The 23,676-nt window shown below is 44.4% G+C and overlaps 1 long non-coding RNA gene across 1 annotated transcript in view; it reads right to left on the bottom strand.

Annotated features, from left to right (window-relative positions):
- LOC142103484 (uncharacterized) overlaps positions 1-23,676 on the bottom strand; it is a 174,926-nt gene that overhangs the window by 99,236 nt on the left and 52,014 nt on the right. The window contains exon 2 of the long non-coding RNA XR_012679370.1: positions 22,667-22,732. This is a non-coding gene — a long non-coding RNA (uncharacterized LOC142103484). The remainder of the gene's footprint in view (positions 1-22,666; positions 22,733-23,676) is intronic.

Genomic DNA, 23,676 nt, shown 5'->3' with positions numbered 1-23,676 from the left:
CGGAGGTGGCAGGGTGCCCTTGTCAGGGCAGTGAGCTACCCTGCCACCGGAAAACAGCGTGGAAGATGCCGGCGGAAGTGGCAGGGAGCCCTTGTAAAGGCTAGGAGCTACCCTGCCACCGGAAGACAGCGCCGGAGACGCCGGCAGGGAGTCCTTGTAAGGGCTAAGAGCACCCCTACCCAGAGAGCTGCGGGAAATGCCGCACCGAAGCGGAGAGAAAGCGCCGCTGGCTGGAGGGTCTGGAAGACCCGGAGAAAGAAGACTGCGGGGCAAGTTGAGTATACTGTGCAGAGCAGGTAAGTATACTCCACTTAGGTCGGGCACAAGACCCGTGGGCAAAGTCGGGCACAAGGCCCGTGGCCACAGTTAGGGGCACAAGGCCCAGGGCAGTTGGGCACAAGCCTCTATTAGGTAGTTAGTGGGCTTAAAGCCCATAGTGCAAAAAGGGCACAAAGCCCTAGTTAGTGGCTAGAGGCCATAGTCGGGAGAAGCCACAGGGCCTAGTCAGGGGGCATAGTGCCCATAGTCTTCAGGGCACAAGGCCCTAGGTAGTGGGCTCAGAGCCCAAGGCAGAGAGGGGGCGAGAGGCCCATAGTGTAGGGCACAAGGCCCTTGATAAAGAGGGCACCAGGCCCTGTATGCAGTGGCATGAGAGCCCTAAGAAAGTAGGGTGCGGTCCCGTGTGTGGTGAGTACGCTAGGTGAGAGGCCTAGGCAACTGTAGAGCAGAAGGCTCCTGTTAGCTCTATACCAAACTGACTGGTTGGATAGCAGGTGTGTGTACTACGTGACAGCCTTCCAGGTACAGGAGAAGGGTCTTATTCCGCCTGTGCGGCGAATATTGCATTGTGCTTTGTATTTTCATGTGCTGTGTGTGTTTCTTTACAGGTGCAAGACGTCAGGCAGCCAATAAAGGTAGGCTCTTGTTCCTTGCTGTTTTCCTGCAATAACTTGTACTGTGGGGACAAGGTGTAAGAGCATACACATAGCTATGGAAGAACACACAGTAGTTTTCCCTTCCCGTAGGTCCCTAGGGTAACGCTGGTCCTCAGAGGTGGTGATTGAGTATCTCATTGGCTGTGTAGCACAGTCCATTTGAGTTCCAGGGGCGTCCCGTGGTTCTGTTTGGGTGTCCCAGTCCTCAGTTCCTGCAGGGTCTCTGGCAGTTCCGGAATGGGACAGGTGTTCCTCTTGAGTGAAGGCAGTCGTTTAGAGTTTCGGTAGTGACGACTGGCGGATCCGTGCGGCAGTCGGCACTCTGTTGGTGCGCTGCTCCAGTGAGCCTCTTTCGTCCCATGTGCGACTAGTCCTTAGGATTCTGTGAGTGACCCCATAGTGAGAAGACAGTCTTCTCTGTACGACCTGGGTGAGGGTTTTAGGAACAGCCCTTCGTAGTAGGCAGTGAACACCGGCTGGTGTTTCCCGTGAAGTAGAGGGAGGAGGTATAGGCAGTATACTACACCAAGTTTATAGTCAAGTTGCATTCCCAGCATATAGTTAGTTGTTAGGGTCGGGTCGCCTGTTGTTAGTTAGTTAGTTAGTGCAGTTCTGTGGGTGTACATACTAGCCTCACTGGTAGAGTAGAGGGAAGCTGTGTGGTGTCTCTCGTCCACAGGTGTCGGGGAGGAGCAGGAGAGCAGGCACCGGAAGTTGGAGTGCCTGGTGAGTATAACGCTCTATTCCTTCTTTCGGTTAGGCTCACTGAGAGGTGAGTGGGGTACTTGAGGCAAGACTGTTCCTGGTCTCAAATGCTTGTCGTCCTGCGCCCTTGGCAAGAGTAAAATGAGATGGCGGCAAGCGAGGTTGATGTGAGTGTCTCTGCTCATTGCCGTGGTCTCAGACAGCCCTTTCCTTGTAGGCACAGCCTTAATTTCTTCTCTTCCTCGGAGGGAAGTGGTTGGAGGTGACAGAGGTTCGGTTGCTGGTCTGCTGGGATAGGACAGTGGCTGGGGTGCATCGGAAGCGGACGGGAGGTGACCATCGTTTATAAGGTAAGTTCATCTGTGTGCATCTGTCCTCTTCCCCGCAGGCGCTACAGTAGTATGCAGATCCAGGGGAAGAGTGGTTGTAGGTGTAAAATATATAACATAACTTAAATAGTATAACTTTATTTCTAGCTTTACTAGGTGGAAGTAAACACATAGAATGCAATCATGCACTCTCTCGATGGCCTAATAGTGTACCTCTAACTGTAATCTGTAAATTTTAAAATGTGGAGCTTGTGAACACTCCAAACTGAATTTTTACTTGGTTCCATATACACATATTTCTTTGCTAACATAGGAAACATGATATATGTTATACTAACTAGATATGGTCCCTAACCCCCATATTTTGGTTTTGGTTTTGGATCTGGATTACCATTGTGTTTTGGTTTTGGTTTTGGAAAAACCGCCCTTGCGTGTTTAGTTTTGGTTTTGTTTTGCAATTTTTGTAAAAAATACCATTTTTTTGGTCTAAAATAACCTAATTCAGTGCTCCACCTGTTTCTTGGATAAGTGAGTCAATAGAAATGCCCAAAGCATCTTTTCTGTTTTGCTCTAGTAGTGCAAATGAAGAAAAACACAGTTTAATGCCTGGTAGGCCGTCCTTAATTCTAACACTTGCCTGCAAATTATACAGACAAGTCTGGTTGTCTTCCTCTCAATCTTTGACTATTGGCAATGTAGCCATCGTCTTTGGGTGTATATTACACCCTCCACTTGTAGTTAAATAGAAAAAAATTTCAGCCGGTATAGACTGTACAATATAAAAATAAATGGACAAAGGCAGTTTGGTATCTGTCTGTATATTACACCCTACCCTTTTAATGAAATTGACAAAACAGCAGCCTTTCAAGACTGTACATGATCTAGAAATGCCCCAAGTCCCTTTCCTATTTGGGATTAGATTGCACCCTACACTTATATAGAAAGTTTTAAAAAGATGTTGTCTTCATCATCTTCAGCATCATCCTCACCCTCATCAGTGTGTACACCATCATCACAGACTATTAATTTATCTCCGCTTGAATCCGCCATTAGAGAACTGTCAGTGCTTGGATGTCTTTGATGGTAAAGGCCTTACTCATGGAAGATATAGTTCATTTTTATGAACATCATCTTCTCCACATTTTTTGGAAGTAACCTCCTAGGTTGATCACTGACTAGGTTCACGGCTGTGCTGAATATTCTTTCAGAGTACAAACTCGAGGGTGGGCAGCTTAGGTATTGCAAAGCAAGTTTGTACATGGGTTTCCAAATAGCCTGCTTTTCTTCCCAGTAAGTGTTAGACAATCGCGGCGGCCGCGGGCACCGCCGCGACACTCATTACCTTTTTCCGACGTCCCGGCCGTCGCCATGACGACCGGGGCGTCACTTCCGGTTTTTCGGGCCGGCCGTTGCCAGGGCAACGGCCGGTCGCCGAAAATAGGCTGTAGGCGCTCCGGCAGACTGAGTAGCCGGGCGCATGTGTAATAGATCAGCCTGTGGGCTGATTGATTAGCAATACAGGAGCGGTGCATGATTCAGAGCTAGGCTCTGATTGGTGGTCTTTAGTTCTTAAGGCAGTGAGGTCTGCAGCCTCACTGCCGGTTATAGCTTCTGTTCCAGTCTGCTGACCTGCTCTGTGTCTTGTTCCTGTCTCTTGGAAATCCTATTGACTACCCGTGTATGACCCCTTGCCTGGATTTGGACCCTGCATGTGTTTCTCGTGACCTTGACCTCTGGCTTGTATACCGACCATCCTGTCTGCTCGTGACCCCTGACCCCGGCTTGTTTATCGGATCTGCTATCTGCTGCCGGCCCTTGACCTCTGCTTGGACTCCACTCCGCTTACCTGGGTTCCCCCTAGTCGGTACGCACTTCACGACCCTCTGCTAGTCTGCAGCCAAGTCTTTCCCCACCACTAGGGGCTCCAGTGAACACCTGACTGGCAGAGCAGACTCCGGGTTGTGCTGTACCGGCTAGAGGGGTTCCTAACAGTAAGGAAAGGGACTGTCTGACATTTCCATATCAATTACCTCTTGAAAATAATCCTCCACCATCCTTTGCATGTTAATACTCGGATTGGATGGAGTTATGGGCAAGGTCACACATTTTTTAAAAAAATCTTGCAAACCAGCCCAGATGTTAAACTGTAGTGGTCTGCCCCCTGTGTCATCTCAGTTTTACTTTTGAAAGTTTAATTTTTTCCGAGCAGCAGCTGATGACAAACTGAAGGAGGACACGTCGTCAAGCCAAGGCCCAGGTCAGCGGACAACTTGCTGACCAATAGCTCCTTGCAAAGGTTCACATCTCGCTCATTTCAAAGCAAAGAATCAATGTAGGTCGTAAACCTTGGATTAAGCACAGTGGCCAAAACGTACTGATCCGAGTTCAAGATTTTAATTACTCGAGGATCATTGTGAAGCGAATTAAGTACTTCATCTACAAGGCCAACATACTTTGCGGAATTGCTTTCTTTCATCTCCTCCTTCAGTTTGTCAAGCTACTTTTCCAAAAGTCGAATTAAGGGAATGGCTTGGCTCCAGCTAGCAGAGTCTGCACTCACTTCACACGTCACAACTTCAAATGGTTTCAGCATCTTGCACAGCACAGAAAGGATTCCCCACTGTGCAAGAGTGAAATACATTCCCCCTCCTTTCCCAATGTCATTACTTGTGCAATACGCTTGTACGCCTTTGCGCTGTTCCTCCATCCTGTGAAGCATGTACAGTATGGAGTTCCACCTTGTAAACACCTCTTGCTTAATTTGGTGGCCCAGCAAGTTAAACTGTTGTAGGAGCTACTGCAATCTCCTACATGCTGTGGCAGAATGCCGGAAATGTCTCAAAATTTTACAGGCCATCGAAAGCATCTCCTGCACCTCACGGTTATTTTTCAAGAAGCTCTGCACCACCAAGTTTATGGTGTGAGCAAAACAGGGAATGTGATGGAATTCACCCATCTGTAATGCTTGCACAATATTGTTGTCGTTATCAGAAATAGCATATCCTGGGGAGAGTCCAAGTGGTATAAGCCATGTATCAATCACATTCCTTAGTTTTCGTAACAAATTATCAGCTGTATGCCTGTTAGTGAAGCAGGTGATACAAACACTAGCCTGCCTGTGAGAAATGTTACGTTGTGGTGTACATGCTGCTGCTGTTCCTGCTTGTGAAGGCAAATGATCAACCCAGTGGGCTGTCATAGTCATATAGTCTTTGGTTTGGCCACTTCCACTTGTCCACATATCTGTGGTTAAGTGTACAGTGGGTAGAATGGCATTTTTGAGCCCAATAAGTAAATTTTTACTAACATTTTGGTATAGTTGCTGAATAGCTTTTCGTGAAAAATGGTGTCGTGATGGAATTTTGTAACGGGGACACAAAACATCAATTAACTGTAAAAAACCAGCTGCGTTTATTGTGGCTATTGGACGCAGATCTAACACTAACATAGTAGCCATGACGTCTGTGATACGCTTGGCGACTGGATGACTGCTGTCCTATTTGCTTCCTCTAGCAAAAGATTGTTTGGCAGTTAATAGTTGTAAAGTACTAGTGCTCTTCTTCTTGGGCTTCTTACAGGAGGAAGATTCACCCCCAGCAGCAGCAACAGCAGCAGTAGTGGGACTAACACTCAAATATTCTTCAGAGGAATCAATTATAGTGCAGGAGTCATCGAGCCTTACCAAGCTGGATGCAGGGCTAACTCCAATCCCTACTGACGATATTGATGAGGACGGTGTTGTGGGTGTAGATTGCAGCCATCGGGATGTAGGTGAGAGAAGGGTACTAACTGATGATGGAGTGCTTGTTGTTATTTTTTTACCATAACTTTAAGGTTTTCCCAACACCTTGCCATGAACTCGCGTCAAATGGCGTAACATGGATGAGGTTCCAAGATGGTTAAGGTCCCTCCCTTGACTGACTGACTTCTTTATGGGTACACTATCAGAATGGTCACGATTACACATACCACTCGTGGATGGACTCTCCTCAGGGATTGGTGTCATTTCTGATTCTGAGCATACATTTTCCTCTAATGCCTTACTGTTTTCTTGCAGCTCGGCTTTCACACATAACAGTAGTTGTGCACCACTTTTGGACTCCGAATTACTTGGTCTTGCTTGGTCACGAGTGACCTTACAAGAAGAAGGCTCAGTAACATTTTTAGATCTCGCACTAATACAGAAAGGCGAAGGTCTCATTCTTTCTTTGCCACTGCGTGTGTAGAATGGTATGTTGGCTATTTTTTTTATCGGCACTTAACAGTTAACTTTTCCTCGATTACAGCTTTTTATCTCTTCAACGCGGTAAAAGATTTTTTTTGTGTGTTTTTTTCCCTGACTTAAAAAGACTATGTACTTTTACATAGGCTTTACCAGATGACGTACAGGGAAGACTACCATCAGGACTTGTGGCAGCAGCTGCTTGCTGATCCTGCTCATATGTGGACTACTGTGAATCCATTTTAATGAGACCCAAAACACTTGTAATGCAAATTCAGAAATATATAGTGCTGGTATATTATAATTTCAACACCAGAAAATAGCTTTTTTCGCAGAGGGGAATATCTGACACTTCTAGTGCAAAATAGGAAAAATGTCTCCTACTACTCTTTTCCTGCTCTATTACTGCTCTCTTCCTACTCTATTCCTGCTACCTAACCCTTCCCTCTCCCTCTCTCAAATGGCGCTGGATCGCTGTGGAGGCGGATATTTATTCAGTCTAAAAATCGCAAGATCCGACGACGTCGCAATGTAGTTTTGCCTTGTTTTGGAATCCGAATAGGCGGGAGAGTACCGAGCCGCCTTGGTTCGGGACTCGGATTCCGGAAGTTCGGGTGGGTTCGGTTCTCGGAAAAACCGAGCCCGTCCATCTCTATTTATTACAAAAGATGAACATCCAAAGCAATCAATAGTCAAAATGAATAACACACATTAAATTAACCTCCAAGTGATCACCATAATTTATCCCCAATGCTTTAAAACCAAATAGTAAAATGAACAGTCTTTTCAGCCCTCAAACCAAGTTATGTTACCCCGTTTACCGGCCAAACTATCAGTCTCTACGCTTTCAATGGTAACTGCAGATTCTTATGTTTTGGTTATGGTATTTGATTTCTAGCCAAGCTGCAGCCAAGTGGAAGTGGTGCTGAGGATGTTGCCGGAGCAACAAATTCTTCGTGTTTAACAGACATTTCTGAGAACAATCTCTCACCCAAGTGTTCTCTCACATAGAATACAATACCAAGTCCCAGCAAAGCTGCTGTAGCGATCCTTGTCTTACTTGATGGTCCAAGCCATTTTAAACTCCTCTACTGATTTGGTAGTGATCTGAAACCCAGTCTCTAACCAGGTGAACAGACCCACATGGGACAGAGTTTCCTGATGATGTACAGGGATTAAGTTTCTCCCCACATCTGGCTCTCCCCTGCTGAGCTGGTGCATCCAAGTCTATTAGATTCCAGTGAAGAACAAAAGTGGCCAATACTGGATAATAAAATTTCTAATCCCAGTTGATGAAGAGCAACCCTCTGTTTAACCCCTCACAAGCATTTGTGACATTGAGGGAGCTGCTAATTTCATGTGTGTTTGAAGAGGGGTATTAATGCTAGGAAGTCTCCCATACGCTATTTTGTACTCCAAAGTAGCCCACATGGCATCATTTAAGAATCAGGTGGGGGCTAAGGCTGTGTCATATCCCAAAGTAATGGTAACAAATAGCATATATAAAATTCTATAAATATACACTTCAGTTTGAATTTTCAGGGTGACCACTGGGAAGATAAGGTCTGCCAGACCCATTTGCCTATGCCTATGTATTCTACTGCTTTGTAAGTTTTTATTTATATCCTGTTACACCTGGACTTTATACATATCTCACACAAGACACTGAAAAAACTTTAATTCATGCACTCATCATTTCTTGCATCGACTATTGCAATTCCCTCCTTACTAGTCTTCACAAAATCAGACTCCAGCCCCTACAATCTATTTTGCATGTAGCAGCTAGATTGATTTTCCTTGCAAATCGTTCTTCCTCTGCTGAGCCACTCTGTCAGTCTCTACATTAGTTGCCTGTTTTTCAACGAATCCAATATAAAATTCTTCTACTAACATGCAAGACCATCAACCATCTTGCTGCACACACATTGTGGAATTCCCTCCCTCGCACAATAAGAATATCCTCTAGTCTTCAAACGTTCTCTGAAAACCCACCTATTTCAACAAGCTTATAAATATTCCTCAACATCCTTTTAATCTCCCTAGGTTACCCTATTATCATCCTCTACACAGCTCTTTTGCATTCTAGCTGGACAAATATGCAATGTGATGTAGCACTTACCCTTGTGTATGAAACCATTGTCCTGTTGATTGCAAGCTTGCGAGCAGGACCCTCTTACCTCTCTGTATGTATGTATTACCTAGTATTGTTTTATTACTTTTTGTTCCCAATTGTAAAGCGCTACGGAATCTGCTTGCACTATATATATATTTTCTGCAACCAAGCGTTTGTGATTCAATAAAACTGATTTTATTACTTTCTTTTATTTATCCTTCATCTATCCTGCACTCCTATGCTATTCTTGCAAACACTCAGTAATCATAACCCCTTCAAACATAATAATTGCAGGAGATATATATTTCTACAAATTATGACAAGTACAAAATATAATTAAACTTTCTTGCATAGAAAATGCAAATAAATACTCCCAACAGTTAGACATAACTTTGATAATAAGGTATATACTGCTGATACTTGGTAGAACATATAATTCAGAAAATAGCTACTACTAGGAGAACCAAGTTTAACTTCTATACTGAAATCATTCTTTGATGCATAGTCAAGCCCACATATGTATTTGTAAATAAAGGAAAGAGGGTATTTGTTTTATTACCCCTTGCAACAAATACCCTCTAATGTATATAGATTTATTCAGGGTATCCTAACGTGTGTAAATTGACACCAAGCTATTTCTTATGAGTTTTGTTTTGTATATGTTTTTTTACTTAATAAATGGAAGATTCCTTTAAACCTGCTTGAGATACTGAAACATTCATAAACAAAAGGTTCAGAAACCCAAGAGATAACATGATAGGCGTGGCTGGGGACCAAAAGAGGGTGAGCTAAAAATTGGAGGAAAGGTACATTGGGGGGGAGCAGAGGAAAAGAGATCTGGGAATGGAGAAAAGATGAGCTGGGATGAGAACCAGAGGAGAAGTGAGCAATGAAGAAGTGAGCTGCAGAGTGAAAGTGAATGAAAGAGCTCTGTCCTTTATAGATTATACACCTAGATGCTGAAAGCTGTTTGTTGAAAAGATCAGTAACTAAATCCATATAATCTGTAACTGATCCATTCTTATTAAATAGACTGACTAATAGAAAGAAAGTGATTGTGTGTGTGTGTGTGAGAAACAGTTGAAGTTGAAAAAGACATAGTGGGAAAAAGGGACGATTCCTATCAATAAAATATGGAGAGAGATTGTGTAAAAATACTTTCAGCAAAAGTTTCACCTGCATCTCCTACATCTTCTCTCACAATGAATGAGACGGACCAAATAGGTGAGTGATAGTGATACTGATTCCATTGTGTATTTTCCAATAAGAGAAGGTGGGTGAACAATAATTTATTCAACAATACTTCAATACAGTGTGAAGGGTATTTGTTGTTACACTTTATTTTTTATTATTCAGAATGTTTGCAATAAAATACTAAAATCTATGAGAATGTCAAAACAGGGGAATATAAGAATGTCTATTCTTCTATTATGTTGTTTCTTTAATTTTGCACTACAACACTGGCTGGACTGTATTTCCTGCTCTTCAAGTATTTTGTGCCCTTTTTTAAAGTAATTTGGGCCCTTTACTTGTACAGTTGCAATTTCCATTTTAAGTACTTTTATATCACCTGAAATACAATATTTGGATAAGAAGAGCATATGAAACTGTTCATAACTATAACACAACTATCAGGATTGAGACAAAAGCTCCTGCATTCAAAAGGGAAATGTTTTTTGGTTTCTGACATCACTTGTATGAATGTATACCTTAGCATTGAATGTTCACAAGCTATCCTGCCTTCATAATTTGAAGTATACTTACCGCCATTGTAGTGTGGTTACAAACAATAAAAGAGGCAATAGTTTGTGCGTAGCCTAACTTTAGTCATATTCTATTAATTGTAGGGCAATATTTAGAGTTACAAATTGTTCAGCCCACATAAAAATACATTACTGCTTCAAATTAAAATATTCATCTAGTAATAATTTAATGTAGCACCATTACAATGTGTGAAAGTGTATGTTTGTGTAGCGTACTGTATTGTCTTTTTATATTACATTTTGCAGCCTTCCTCTCTACAGAGTATCAGTAATCCCTCTGACCCTGAAGAGAAGCATACATCTGGGATATAATAATGTTATAACATAGCTGCAGGCTACAACCTGCTATTTTATTTATACAATGCCACAAAACAATTAAGCTCTTGAAAGAAAATACTGCACAGATGATCATGCAAAGTGTAGAGTCTTTACAAGTCCTAAACAGTGGGGGTCATTTACGACTGGCAGACTCAATGATAAACATGATTTTTTATATGAATTTATATGTTTGCAGCATGATGTACTTACATGATGCTTTAATTTTCTAAAGAAAACTATTCAAAAAAAGAAAACTTCAGTAGAAAATTACAAATGAAACCCAACCGTAATAAAACAATATAAATAAAAATAACTTTACATAAACTGTGCAAATGTAGCCAAATGATTACAAAAATAACATTGCAAACAAGGTAACTTCCGTAGAAAAGTCGAAATGGAACCAAGCTTGAGTAAAACAGTGACGATGGAGATTACTTCTTGATGAAGCTTAGAAGAAAATGTAATTTCCTGCTCTAAGGAGAGGTACTGGGGAGGCTTAGAATTGGGCACCTTATTTTTCTTGATCTGGAGTTCTCTCAGCCTATTTCTCAGGCTGGAGAAAGAGCAGATTTGGCCTGGAGGCCCAAGGCAGGAAAGGGCAACCAGACCAGCAGAGGTCCTTGCAACATGGGGTTTGGGAATGTGTGACTATTTAGATACTGCAAAGTTCTCCAACATCTCCCCTAAGAGAACAATTTTCACCTGGGGTTATCAGGACACCCAATGACCTGGAGGCACCATGAGAGGTTACACTGGCCGCTGGTTAAAGACTACCTGTTATGGTAGTGAATTGGATGGAAGTACTAACAGTTATTGGCGCTACTGTACATGGAGGCACGGAGTCTAACGCACCCCCGATATTCACCAAGGACCCCCACAAGGAGGTTTGGACTTTGCTGCTAAGGGTGTGCAGGTCGCAGTTCTCCAGGACAGTTACCAGTGTAGTAGTGATGTGGGTGGTCAGGACAATCCAGCTCAAGCCAACTGGACAACACAGTACCAAGGGAGATCCAAAGGGATGGTCAGAGTAGCCCAGGTGAAACCGGGAGATCAAACAAATCAATTCAGGATCCAGGAGGATAGTCAAGGTACAAATTGAATCAAACAGAAGGTCAAAAGCAGAAGATTAGCACATGGAACGCTGGAGGCAGGAAAATACCTGATACTCTGGCACCCTAATGGTGTCAGAGTCAGGTTTAAATAGAGGTGCAAAGGAAGTGATTGGCCGGCGGTGAGTAATGTCACTGACCGCTGCCAGGGAGCCAGAATTAGTGTCCCATTGCTTAGCAATAGGGAGCATTCTGATGGCCGGGGGAAAAGGCGTCTCTGTTGCCTAACATCAGAGCTTACCCAGCCGGAAGTGGCAGGCAGTCTTCCCCACTCCATGGTCATAATGCGGAGATGGTGCCTGACACTACCCTCACTAGTGGCCGGCCATATTGGGCCAGAAGTGCTAGTCAGCTGCAGAACCACTTTAAGCTAAAAAGACACTCATGAGCATAGGGACAGAGACTTAATGAAGATATCCCTTATTGCTTGACAAATGGATTTCCTTTGTTCTCCTCAGAATTCAACTAGCCTTCACTGAGTCATTCACCACTGTATGCCTGCTACAGTCCGAGGTCTTGGGGGAGGCTTAGTGACCGCACTCTTGGATGAAGGTACACAATCCCATGGATAAGTTTTATGACTAAAGCCACACCACCATTGGAAGGAAACCAAATTTAAAGGTTGGAGTGCTGGAATTTGTTTACTTTGGGACAGTTCCGACTAGGTGTTATGTCACCTGTTGGAGTGATCTAGGATTGTACTCAGACTTTGCTATTCGATGCACCTGCCAAAAGTAGGTGGATGCTAGGCTAAGAGGTGAATGGTCTGGCTCACTGACTGGTATGGTGCTCCAATGGAAACAATGATTAAAGCCCCTCTTCGTGTAGGGTCGAGGAGTAGGTTCCTGTGCAGTGAACTCCCTAGCCTTTATTTACTGTATTTATATCTAGACTATTCACTAGATTTTGGAATATGGCTGTGATTATTCACATCCATTTAGTCTCAAGTGCATTAGTGAGGTCAGGAACTGTTGTTAGGGTGATTAATCCTGGCTCAAAGTTTGCGCTTCAGTTCATCCCAGATTAGTTTATTTGTTTTGACATTAGGGCTCTCTGCAGGCCGGTCAAGTTTGTACCCTCTAAACTCAGGAAAACTTTTTTTTATGGGCTTCGCTTAGTGCACAGCGGCATTGTCATAGTAAAACATATATAAGAACCTTCCCCAAACTGTTGCCACAAAGTTGGAAGCACACAATTTTTTAGATTATCAGTATATGCTGTAGCACTAAGATTTGCCTTCACTGGAAGTAAGGGTCCCAGACCATACCATGAAAAAACAGCCCCAGACCATTATTCCTTGTCATGAATGCTGAGCTTTGAAGATCCGGACTAGGGTGTAAATGTATTAAGCTCAGGGTTCTAAAGGGAAGTTTCCCTTTACAAGGCAGCGCCGCTTTAAATTTAAGCACTAAAGACGCCGAACTCGCGGGTGTTGAAGAACCCGGAGCTTAATACATTTACCCCCAGGACTCTTTGCCTTAGCTGGATTAGTAGACACATAGTTGAAACTGGGGGCCTTGATGAAGCTCCTGCTCATCCGGGCCTTGGACACGGACTCAGAACTGGAATCTCAACCAGAGAACTCATGATTGGCATCTACAGCAGAATACTCATGACTGGAACCAGTCATGGGACACACAGGACTGAGACCTACACACAGGCAAACAAACTTGGAACCTGCCTCAGGGAATTCCGAGCTGGCACGAACCACAGGAGACTCAGAACTGACACCCAGTGAGGCAACCGATGGGAGGCTGAACCCACAGGGACGAGTGTGAGATGGATGCAGGAGGATGATGCCGTGCTCAGGACTATACTCACTTGGTACTGGTGACAGGGGATACAGCAGTCAGGAACAAAGCACTTAGCAATCCTGGTAGGAGATACTGCAGTCAGGAACAGAATCAGAGCCAGATGATCTTCAACTAAAGTATGAGAGATGTCCTGGCTAAGTGAAGCCAGCAGTTGCTGGTTTAAGTGAACTATGCACTGATAGGTTGGCTGAACCATGTTGCCGGAGTTGCTGGAGCCTGTTTGTCAGAATGGATCATGTGATGCAATCCAAAATGCCGACGCCCATGAAGCAAAACAGTTGGGAGTGTTTGTTTACAGATAGTAACACAGGACTCAGGAGTGCCATAGGTGGCCAGAAGAGAGGGCACAGGTGGCCATGAGGTGACACCACCGGACCAGGTAAGTAGGGTTAATACTCCGAGGTTTGACATTCCTCCGCCACCGTATTTTACAGTACACATTCAGGTAGGAAGCATTTAACCTGGCATCCACCAAACCCAAGTATGTCCAGTCGATGTTTGGCATTACACATGCCTATCTTAGGCATGTGTGTGTGTGTGTCTGTTATGCCAGGAAAACACAATCCAAAGAGCAGTTCTTGTGCTGGTGTTACTACCAGAGGCAGTTTGAAACTTGGTAGTGAGTGCTGCAACAGGGAACTCTTCAGTATGACCTATTCTACTGCTAATGTTTGTCTATCAAGATTACATGTCTTTATGCTTGAGTTTATGAACCTGCTAGCAATGGGTGTGGCTGAAATGGCTAAACACCCTAATTACAAGGGGTGTCTCCACATACTTTTGGCCATATATATATATATATATATATATATATATATATATATGTCTATTTCGTTATATAAAATAAAGTACACTTGTACTTTTCCAGTTGTATTCCTAAGTGATTCCAAACTTGTAAAGGTACTGGGTACCCTAAGCCAGCATGCAAGGCTTGGCAAAAGAATTACACATCAATCCAGTATCTTGGTGGCAGCAGTGGGGTCACTTAGTCCTAAGCACTTACCTAGGTAGAGCTGAAGTGCACTGTAAATTAGATATTGTCCACAGTTCTGCAAACACCTGACACTCAGGAGCCAGGCACCATACTCTAAAAACTTCACAGCCAGAAAAAAAGGCCCTTTATTTGCCACAAGAGGAGCTATATCTCCCTGATGCATCTGAGGTGAAAGAGGTGGTTTCCTAAGTATCAATTGTAGCCAGGGTAGGGAGAGCTACTCCAGTCAATCTGTGGCGGCATGCAAACACAGTTTTGGTAGGGAATAAGGAGGTGATGGGATTCAGCGGCGTCTATGATAGATTTATAATTTGAGATAGAACATGTCCTAAATCAACTTTAAATTTTAGTGTACAAATCATCGTCATCTTTATTTATTTATATAGCGTCACTTATTCCGCAGCACTTTACAGAGAACTCACTCACATCAGTCCCTGCCACATTGGAGCTTTCAGTCTAAATTCCCTAACACACACACACTGGTCAATTTGATAGCAGTCAATTAACCTACTAGTATGTTTTTGGATTGTGGAAGGAAAGCAGAGTGCCCGGAGGAGACCCACGCAAATATGGGTAAGCTATCAAGTATTTGTGTGCTACGTGAAAAAAACAGACAGTATTTATCTTATGTGCAAAATAATAAACTAATTTTCACCCCTTACATTGTAACATGATTTTGTCCCAGAGAAAACGTACTCATTTTTTGTCTTACTTTCCCTAATGAATCAAGTCCTATGTGTCCACCCTGGACCTTAGTAAGGGGCACTGGCAGATACCTCTTATGAGTGAGATACAGGATCGTTTTGCATTCATCACTCGTTTGTGTTGCATCAGCCACCTTCCAATGGATGATGGATCACCTCTGGACAGTTGTAAGAACTTTATTTACCTGTCACACTTACCATATAAAATATAATAAAATACAAACAAATACAATATACTAGTTAAATTAAATATAAAGATATGTTTTCACTATTAAATCAAATGGGAATCATCTTTCCTGTCACAGTCCAAATAGAAATATCAATTAAGTAATGCAAATTCATATAATATAGCAGTTAATTCATTAGAGTAAGTACTATCAGATAGAGGGGTCAATCTGCAATCAGCTAATCGCCAGCAAAAGATCGGTCTCCTGCATATAAACATATCTGTACACATTTTTGGTATACATATGCAGTACGGAAATGTGTATTTTGCACAAAAAAATAACAGACATCAGTCCTACTCTACTCTGAGCCTTAATATATTTAAATGAGCTATTAAAGGGTTGAGAGAGGGAACAACTTGAAATGGCATTTATTTTCTACTTTACAGAACAACATTAGTCTTTGCCATTATGCAAAAGGTTTTTATTTTAATACCTGTTTTGAGGCGGTGTTATTAATTTTAATAGGGTGTCATTTGCGGTGGTAGTCATATTTGCAACGCTGATTATTCCGACGCCACTAATGTAGACTAGAAAATATTGATCGCTAATAATTGGATACAACATATTAGCCATACATACATACATGCACGGCATTGAATTTCGGCAAATGCAGGAGCTTTGCCTACTTTTACGGGAGTCCGTGAGGACCAGGGGCAGCCACCTCCTCCATTCTTCCTGCGGCGCGGGTCTCTGTCCCTTCAATTGTCACATGGGATGAAGAGATGAAGACATCCCGCGCCGATGAACCAGGTGAGCACCGGGGAGGGGGAAGAAGGGGCCAGTATATGTATGTATGTCTGTGTGAGAAGGGGCCAGTATATGTATGTATGTCTGTGTCAGAAGGGGCCAGTATATGTATGTATGTCTGGGTGAGAAGGGGCCAGTATATGTATGTATGTATGCAGGGCCGGACTGGTCATCTGGCACTTCTGGCAAATGCCAGAAGGGCCGATGGCTGGATGGGCCGGCCCGACTCCTCCCGTGTTCTTGGTGGCTGGTTGCTCCCCAGGAACCAGCCACCTCTGCTGCGCGCTCCTCAGGTCCCTCCCCCGTTATGCTGTGCACTGGTGCACTGTCACACTGGTGAGTTTCCTGTTTTTTTTCTTACTGAAGAGGGGGGAGTGCCGCGATTTTTTTGGGGGGTGCCGCGATTTTTTGGGGGGGGTCGCGTGGGTGCCCTCATTCTTGCGTGGGGGGGTCAAGAGTGTGGAAGAGCCATGGGGTGCTGGGAAAGTGAGTGAGATAGCCAGGGGGTGCTGGGAAAGGGGGTGAGATAGCCAGGGGGTGCTGGGAGAGGGGGTGAGAGCCAGGGAGTGCTGGGAGAGGGGGTGAGAGCCATGGGGTGCTGGGAAAAGGGGTGAGATAGCCAGGGGGTGCTGGGAGAGGGGGTGAGAGCCAGGGGGTGCTGGGAGAGGGGGTGAGAGAGCCGAAGGGGGTGCTGGGAGAGGGGGTGAGAGAGCCAGGGGGTTCTGGGAGAGAGGGTGAGAGAGCTAAAGGGGAAGGGGGTGCTGGGAGAGGGGGTGAGAAAGCCAAATGGGAAGGGGTTACTGGGAGTGGGGGTGAGAGAGCCAAAGGGGATGGGGGTGCTGGGAGAGGGGGTGAGAGAGCCAAAGGGAAAGGGGGTTCTGGGAGAGGGGGTGAGAGAGCCAAAGGGGATGGGGGCGCTGGGAGAGGGGGTGAGAGAGCCAAAGGGGAAGGGGGTGCTGGGAGAGGGGGTGAGAGAGCCAAAAAGGAAGGGGGCGCTGGGAGAGGGGGTGAGAGCAGGCCCGGCGCTCCCATTAGGCAAGGTTAGGCACTTGCCTAGGGCGCCGGGCTCTGGAGGGCGCCTGGAGGGCGCACAGATTAAAAATTCCTTTAAAACTGTGCGGCGACCGCTGACCATACCTTTCAAGGCCGCCGCACAGCTTCAGATACATCCACAGGGAGGGTGGAGGGACTATTGCTCACCACCGCCGCCTCTCTGCTCCGTCTGCTCCCCTCCACTCACTGACTGACTGTCGGGCGTGACATCATCATCACAGCCCGACAGTGTCAGTGAGTGGAGGGGAGCAGACGGAGCAGAGAGGAGGAAAGTTAAGGTAAGAAAAGACGCATATTTTCAAAATCGGCGCCCCCACCCTGCACACTTTCACACTATTTTGTAAGTGTGCACGGTGGGGGCGCCGATTTTGAAAATGTGCCGGGGAAGGGGGCGGGGGCGTTGATTTTGAAAATGTGCCTAGGGCGCCACGGACACTAGCACCGGCCCTGGGTGAGAGACCCAGGGGGAAGGGGGCGTGGGAGTGGGGGTGAGAGAGCCAGGGTGGTAGGGGGTGCAGGAAGAGGAGTGAGAGAGCCGGGGGGTAGAGGGTGCAGGAAGACATGTGAGAGAGCCAAGGGAGTAGGTGGTACAGGAAAATGTGTGAGAGCCAGCGGAGAAAGGAGAGAGGGACAAAGGAGAAGATGGTGCAGGGGCATAGGTAAAAGAAAGTGTAAAGGGAGAGACATCTTAAGAATTCAAATGTCAGGGATGCAGCTATCATAAAACACAAGTAATAATGAAGAATGGAAATGCACAGAGGGGACAAGTGTTAAAAAAAATAAAAAATCAAGCCTTCATACTCCATTCACTTATATTTTCTATACCCAGGGCCGGATTAACCATAGGGCTAACTGGGCTACAGCCCAGGGGCCTATGGCATCCAGAGGGCCCTTGAAAGTGCTCAGCAGCAGTATTGATTGGTCGGTGGTGGGGGCGCCCCCGGCGCGATCAGTGCTGCTGAGCACTTTCACTGCGGTCCTTCTCCGGCACGCTGTAGTCTCCTTACTGAGGAGATCTTGTGAGTCTCACTCTTACGAGATCTCCTCAGTAAAGAGTGTACAGCGCGCCGGAGAAGGAGGTAAGTGCCGGGAGGAGGGGGGGCGCGGGCAGCTCGGATCACGAGGGGGGGTGCGGGCAGCTCGGATCACGGGGGGGGCCCTCACGGGGGAATGGAGGCCCCCTTAGCCCAGGGGCCTCCATTCCCTTAATCCGGCCCTGTCTATACCCCCACTCCTAAATTTCTGCTTCGACCACTGCCCTCTATTCCTGCTCCCGACTGCCTGTGTGAGCTGACAGCTGCTGATCCCTCCTCGCCCAGCGTGCCCAGTAGGAGAATAGAACACAGGATGCCATAATCAGGTAAGTTCATATATTTTCTCGTGTGCAATATGTTTTTAACCATCCTTTCTTGAACTGGGGACACTACAGCATATCCAATAATGTTTAACACTATGTATTGCTCATTATTGCGCTGTAATGTTTTTTGCATATTTATCTGTACAGAGATTTTTAATTAAGAGGAAAAAACATTGCTTGTCATAAATTTTATCTAATTGTGTCAATATATCTATTTTTGTTTGCATTGTAAATGATGTATTAAGCTGCTCTTGGGACTCACACTCAGTATCTGATATGCTGTACCAATTTTTATTTGTGAAATAGTTTTTGTCTGAGCTTTACTAATGATTTGGGCGCACTACTATGGCATAATGTTATTTGGGGTCACTATTGTGGCATAATATGATTTGGAGGCACTGTTGTGACATAATATGATTTGTGGGCACTACTGTATGGTATATGTTTTGGGGGCACTACTATGCCATAATATGATTTGTGGGCACTTCTGCATGACCAAATATGAATTGAGGGTAATACTATGTGGCAAAATATGACCTTGGGGCACTACGATGTGGCATAATATGAACTGGGCACACTACGGTGTGGCATCATATGAACTTCTGCCAAAGGCAAATCTTTCATTGTTGAATATGATGGGAGCCCAAAGAAGTTGCTGTATCTGGGCTTAAAATTCCTCTTGTCAGCCCTGCCTGTGAGTCAAGGGGGTAGACGTCTCCAGGTAAATAATCTAAATGTTTCCTATCTAATCAAACTGATGGATCACATCCAATTATTTCTCACCCACCTCCTCTATCCCCCTTAATTTATATACTGTGTTATTTAAAATGAATAGAAAAGACGCATATCCAATTACTGTAGTAAAACAAAAATATTTTTCTCTGACATTTTGCTGTAGATGAAAATACTTTTAATGCGGCCGTGTGGGTTCAACTGATCATTCAATAGTTATGTTTTTTTTAGATATATGTTAGTTTTATTTCATGTGGAATGTTTCATGAAAATTCTGCCATTACTATTTAATTGAGGGAAAAGGGTACCTGTTACCTATATGTGTGTTAAAGTACTCTGTTCGTTGTTGCTATTTTGTCGGAGATTTGAAAAAAGCAAAACATTGTTTCCTACAGTGGCGTCTGTATAATTGGTGGTATTGCTGTAGTATGGGGTGGCGTGGTGGTGGCAATGTTGTAGTGTGTTTGGTGCTTAGTATTGCTAATAAGTAGGAGAGGGTATTGCTATAATGTGGGGGGTGATGCCGGTTGCTGTAATGTGGGGGGGTCATGCTGGACGCTGTAATGTGGGGGGTGATGCTGGACGCTGTAATGTGGGGGGTGATGCTGGACGCTGTAATGTGGGGGGTGATGCCGGTTGCTGTAATGTGGGGGGTGATTCCGGTTGCAGTAATGTGGGGGGGGGGGGGGTGATGCCGGTTGCTGTAATGTGGGGGTGATGCTGGTTGCTGTAATGTGGGGGGTGATGCCGGTCGCTGTAATGTGGGGGGTGATGCCGGTCGCTGTAATGTGCTGGGTGATGCCGGTTGCTGTAATGTGGGGGGGATGCCGGTTGCTGTAATGTGGGGGGTGATGCTAGATGCTGTAATGTGGGAGGTGATGCCAGATGCTGTAATGTGGGGGGTGATGCTGGATGCTGTAATGTGGGGGGTGATGCTGGATGCTGTAATGTGGGGGGTGATGCCGGTTGCTGTAATGTGGGGGGTGATGCCGGTTGCTGTAATGTGGGGGGTGATGCCGGTTGCTGTAATGTGGGGGGGTGATGCCGGTTGCTATAATGTGGGGGGTGATGCTGGTTGCTGTAATGTGGGGCGTGATGCCGGTTGCTGTAATGTGGGGGGTGATGCTGGTTGCTGTAATGTATGGGGTGATGCTGGATGCTGTAATTTGGGAGGTGATGCCGGATGCTGTAATGTGGGGGGTAATGCTGGATGCTGTAATGTGGGGGGTGATGCTGGATGCTGTAATGTGGGGGGTGATGCCGGTTGCTGTAATGTGAGGGGTGATGCTGGATGCTGTAATGTGGGGGGTGATGCCGGTTGCTGTAATGTGGGGGGTGATGCTGGATGCTGTAATGTGGGGGGTGATGCAGGTTGCTGTAATGTGGGGGTGATGCCGGTTGCTTTAATGTGGGGGGTGATGCCGGTTGCTGTAATGTGGAGGGTGATGCTGGTTGCTGCAATGTGGGGTTGATGCCGGTTGCTGAAATGTGGGGGGTGATGCCGGTTGCTGTAATGTGGGGGGTGATGCTGGATGCTGTAATGTGGGGGGTGATGCTGGATGCTGTAATGTGGGGGGTGATGCCGGTTGCTGTAATGTGGGGGGTGATGCTGGATGCTGTAATGTGGGGGGTGATGCCGGTTGCTGTAATGTGGAGGGTGATGCTGGTTGCTGCAATGTGGGGTTGATGCCGGTTGCTGAAATGTGGGGGGTGATGCCGGTTGCTGTAATGTGGGGGGTGATGCCGGTTGCTGTAATGTGGGGGTGATTGATGTAGTATGAGTGTGTGGGGGGGTTATTTATTGCTGTAATTTGGGTACTAATAATGTATTGTCATGGTATTTATTGATGTAATTGGGATGCTAACAATGTAATGTTGAGGGTCATTAGGAGAAATAAATACCCCCCCCACACACACACACTCATACTACATCATGTTGTACTGCGCCAGCATCAGTGTGCAACAATATAGTGCATGGAGCCCACAACACGTGGGCCTGTGAGCTTTAAATGCCAGGGCTGATTTTTAGTCCCAGTCCGGCCCTGTATGCATGTCTGTGTGAGAAGGGGCCAGTATATGTATGTATGTCTGTGTGAGAAGGGGCCAGTATATGAATATATGTATGTGTGTGTGTGTGTGTGTGAGAGGGAGGGGGGTCTAAATATAATGTGGGGGGTAGGCTATTTAATTTAATTGAGGAGTGCAGGTGGGGGCTAATTATTGGGTGCAATTTTATTTGTGGGGTGATGGTAGGGCTATTTAATTTAATAGTGGGTCCTATGAATTTAAGATGGAGTAATTGGACCTTTAATTTAATGCTGGTGTGTTTTGGAGCTATTTATTGATTGTGGGCTGTTTGTGGAAAATTAGATCTATTTATTAATATGTGATTATGTTTTATTTAATGCCTGTGATTGTTGTGGGAAATGGTCATATTTGTTAAATGTTAATGTTATTTAAATTATTGCTGGGGCTGTTTGGAGGTAGGGAAATAGGTTTATATATTAAATGTGCTTGCTATCTAATGTCAGGGTTGGTTGGAAAGAAAGAGATATATTTAGCAAATGTAAATATTATTATTTTAATGTTGTGGCTGGAGGGAGGCCTAATTATAAAATGTGAGTGCTATCGATTTAACATCGGGACTGGTTGGAGTTCTCTAAATTTCATGTACCCATTTTTCTTCCAAATAGGGCCTCCAACATTCCAGGATCCAAACAATCAGCAAATAAGCTAAAGTAACCAGCAGCCACAAGTGGTGACAGTGACAAGACAGGTAGGGAAGAGCAGGACAGTCTGCCAACTGTCCTGAATCTGGTGAAACAGTCCCGAACTTGGGTGACTGTTTCACTTAGGACAGTTGGGAGGTAAGTCCCGCTTCACCGTGTACTGCTCGTGAAGGTAGAACTGTGTGCACTTAACAGTAGTGCACACAGTATTGCCTGTGTATTTGTCTAAAATGATAACCATGCTACATTATAGGGGGTTACCCTGTCTAAAGTGCCCAGGCCCCCAAGAGCCTTAATCTAGCTCTGGGCCTGGGCATACAAATATATATATGGATTAAGCAACACTACAATAGCCTCTTTTTATATAGATAAATATATATTGTACCAAAAACCACCCTTTAAGGATGGGCCGCTGCTGTGTGCTTGCCCCCCTGGGCTGAAATCTGCCAGCCCTTCCCTAGTGAGGACTCCGCGAAATTCAGGAGTCTCCCAGGAATTCCTAGAGAGTAGGCAAGTATAATATTAGCCGACCCAGTCAATGAAGACACTATCAAATCACTGACATTTAAATATGTCTACAATGAAAATGACGACACATATATTCACTAGACATGTAAACACAACACAAAACCTATATCTAACATCATAATACAAATCACGACCTAGCTAATTCCTACCAGACCAAATTAACTACACAAATACCGAAATATGTATTAAAATGACATACATAAATATCGACACAAAAAATGCAGATGTCACCTAAAAAACAACAGACATTAAAAATGACATACATAATATACCAAAATATTAAATACCTGTTTATTTGCTTGTCGTTTTTTATCAGTTTCGGGAATTCGTACCCAACCCATCATTTGCACATCCTAGTTGTACAAGATAAGCAATAAGTATTTACCTCAACGCACAAAAACAATGCATTTCAAGTACAAAATACATAAATATAACACTTGAAATAACACAGCCCATGCTTTCCTAAGTTACTTAATATCTTAACAAGAAGTTCTAGGACAGAAATTAGGAGATTTTTTGTTTAATAGGGAGGAAGTCAAAATGGAAAAGTAGGCTGCATTTTAATCTCGGTGTATAAATGAAGAGTATTATAAAAGGAGCAATTAGCAAAAGCATCTGAACATTTCAGTAATTGTACTGCATACTGAGGCATAAAACTAAGTATTTGTATGGCCTAATAGCAAAAATATAGTAGCAATTTGTAGTGCACACTCATAAAAGATTCACTGAAATCACCATTACTTTAGTTTGCATGTTTCATTTTCTATTTAATTTTCTATTTAATTTCCATACTAAACATTTAAGAGTCTTTGTATTTTCTCTAAATAATTATCACTTCTTATCGCAGTGAGAAATTATTTAACTTACCAAATTAGCAAAATTGTTCAGCTGGGATATCGGCTCCGATAAGATCTTGTCCCGGCAAGACTCTATAGTAAAGTGTTCGCAATCAATTCTGTACTGGCCTATGCGCTATAAATGCGCCGCCATCAGAACATTATTGGTTAATGAAAAGAGGGAAGAAGCATGAAGTCTGCCATGGAGTGATCGTTCCTCTGCGATGCTCAGAGTTGATAATTTTGTGCAGACTGCAGCCACCATTGAGAGTATTCTGCAATAGTTATTTTATTAAAGTAAACAGCCATTTCCACATGGTTTAAGGTTTGATAAAAAGGCCCCTAAGTGAGAAATAGGTGGGGTGCTTAATTCACGTGTCAATTTAAATTATTAAGATTACAGAAATTCAAATTAGAACTTGTCAAAAAGCACTCCATTGCAAGTAGATTACAAGAAAAGC

Source organism: Mixophyes fleayi, chromosome 10 (genome assembly GCF_038048845.1).
Source record: "Mixophyes fleayi isolate aMixFle1 chromosome 10, aMixFle1.hap1, whole genome shotgun sequence".
Taxonomy (NCBI): Eukaryota; Metazoa; Chordata; class Amphibia; order Anura; family Limnodynastidae; genus Mixophyes; species Mixophyes fleayi.
This window is presented reverse-complemented; position numbering and strand designations above follow the sequence as displayed.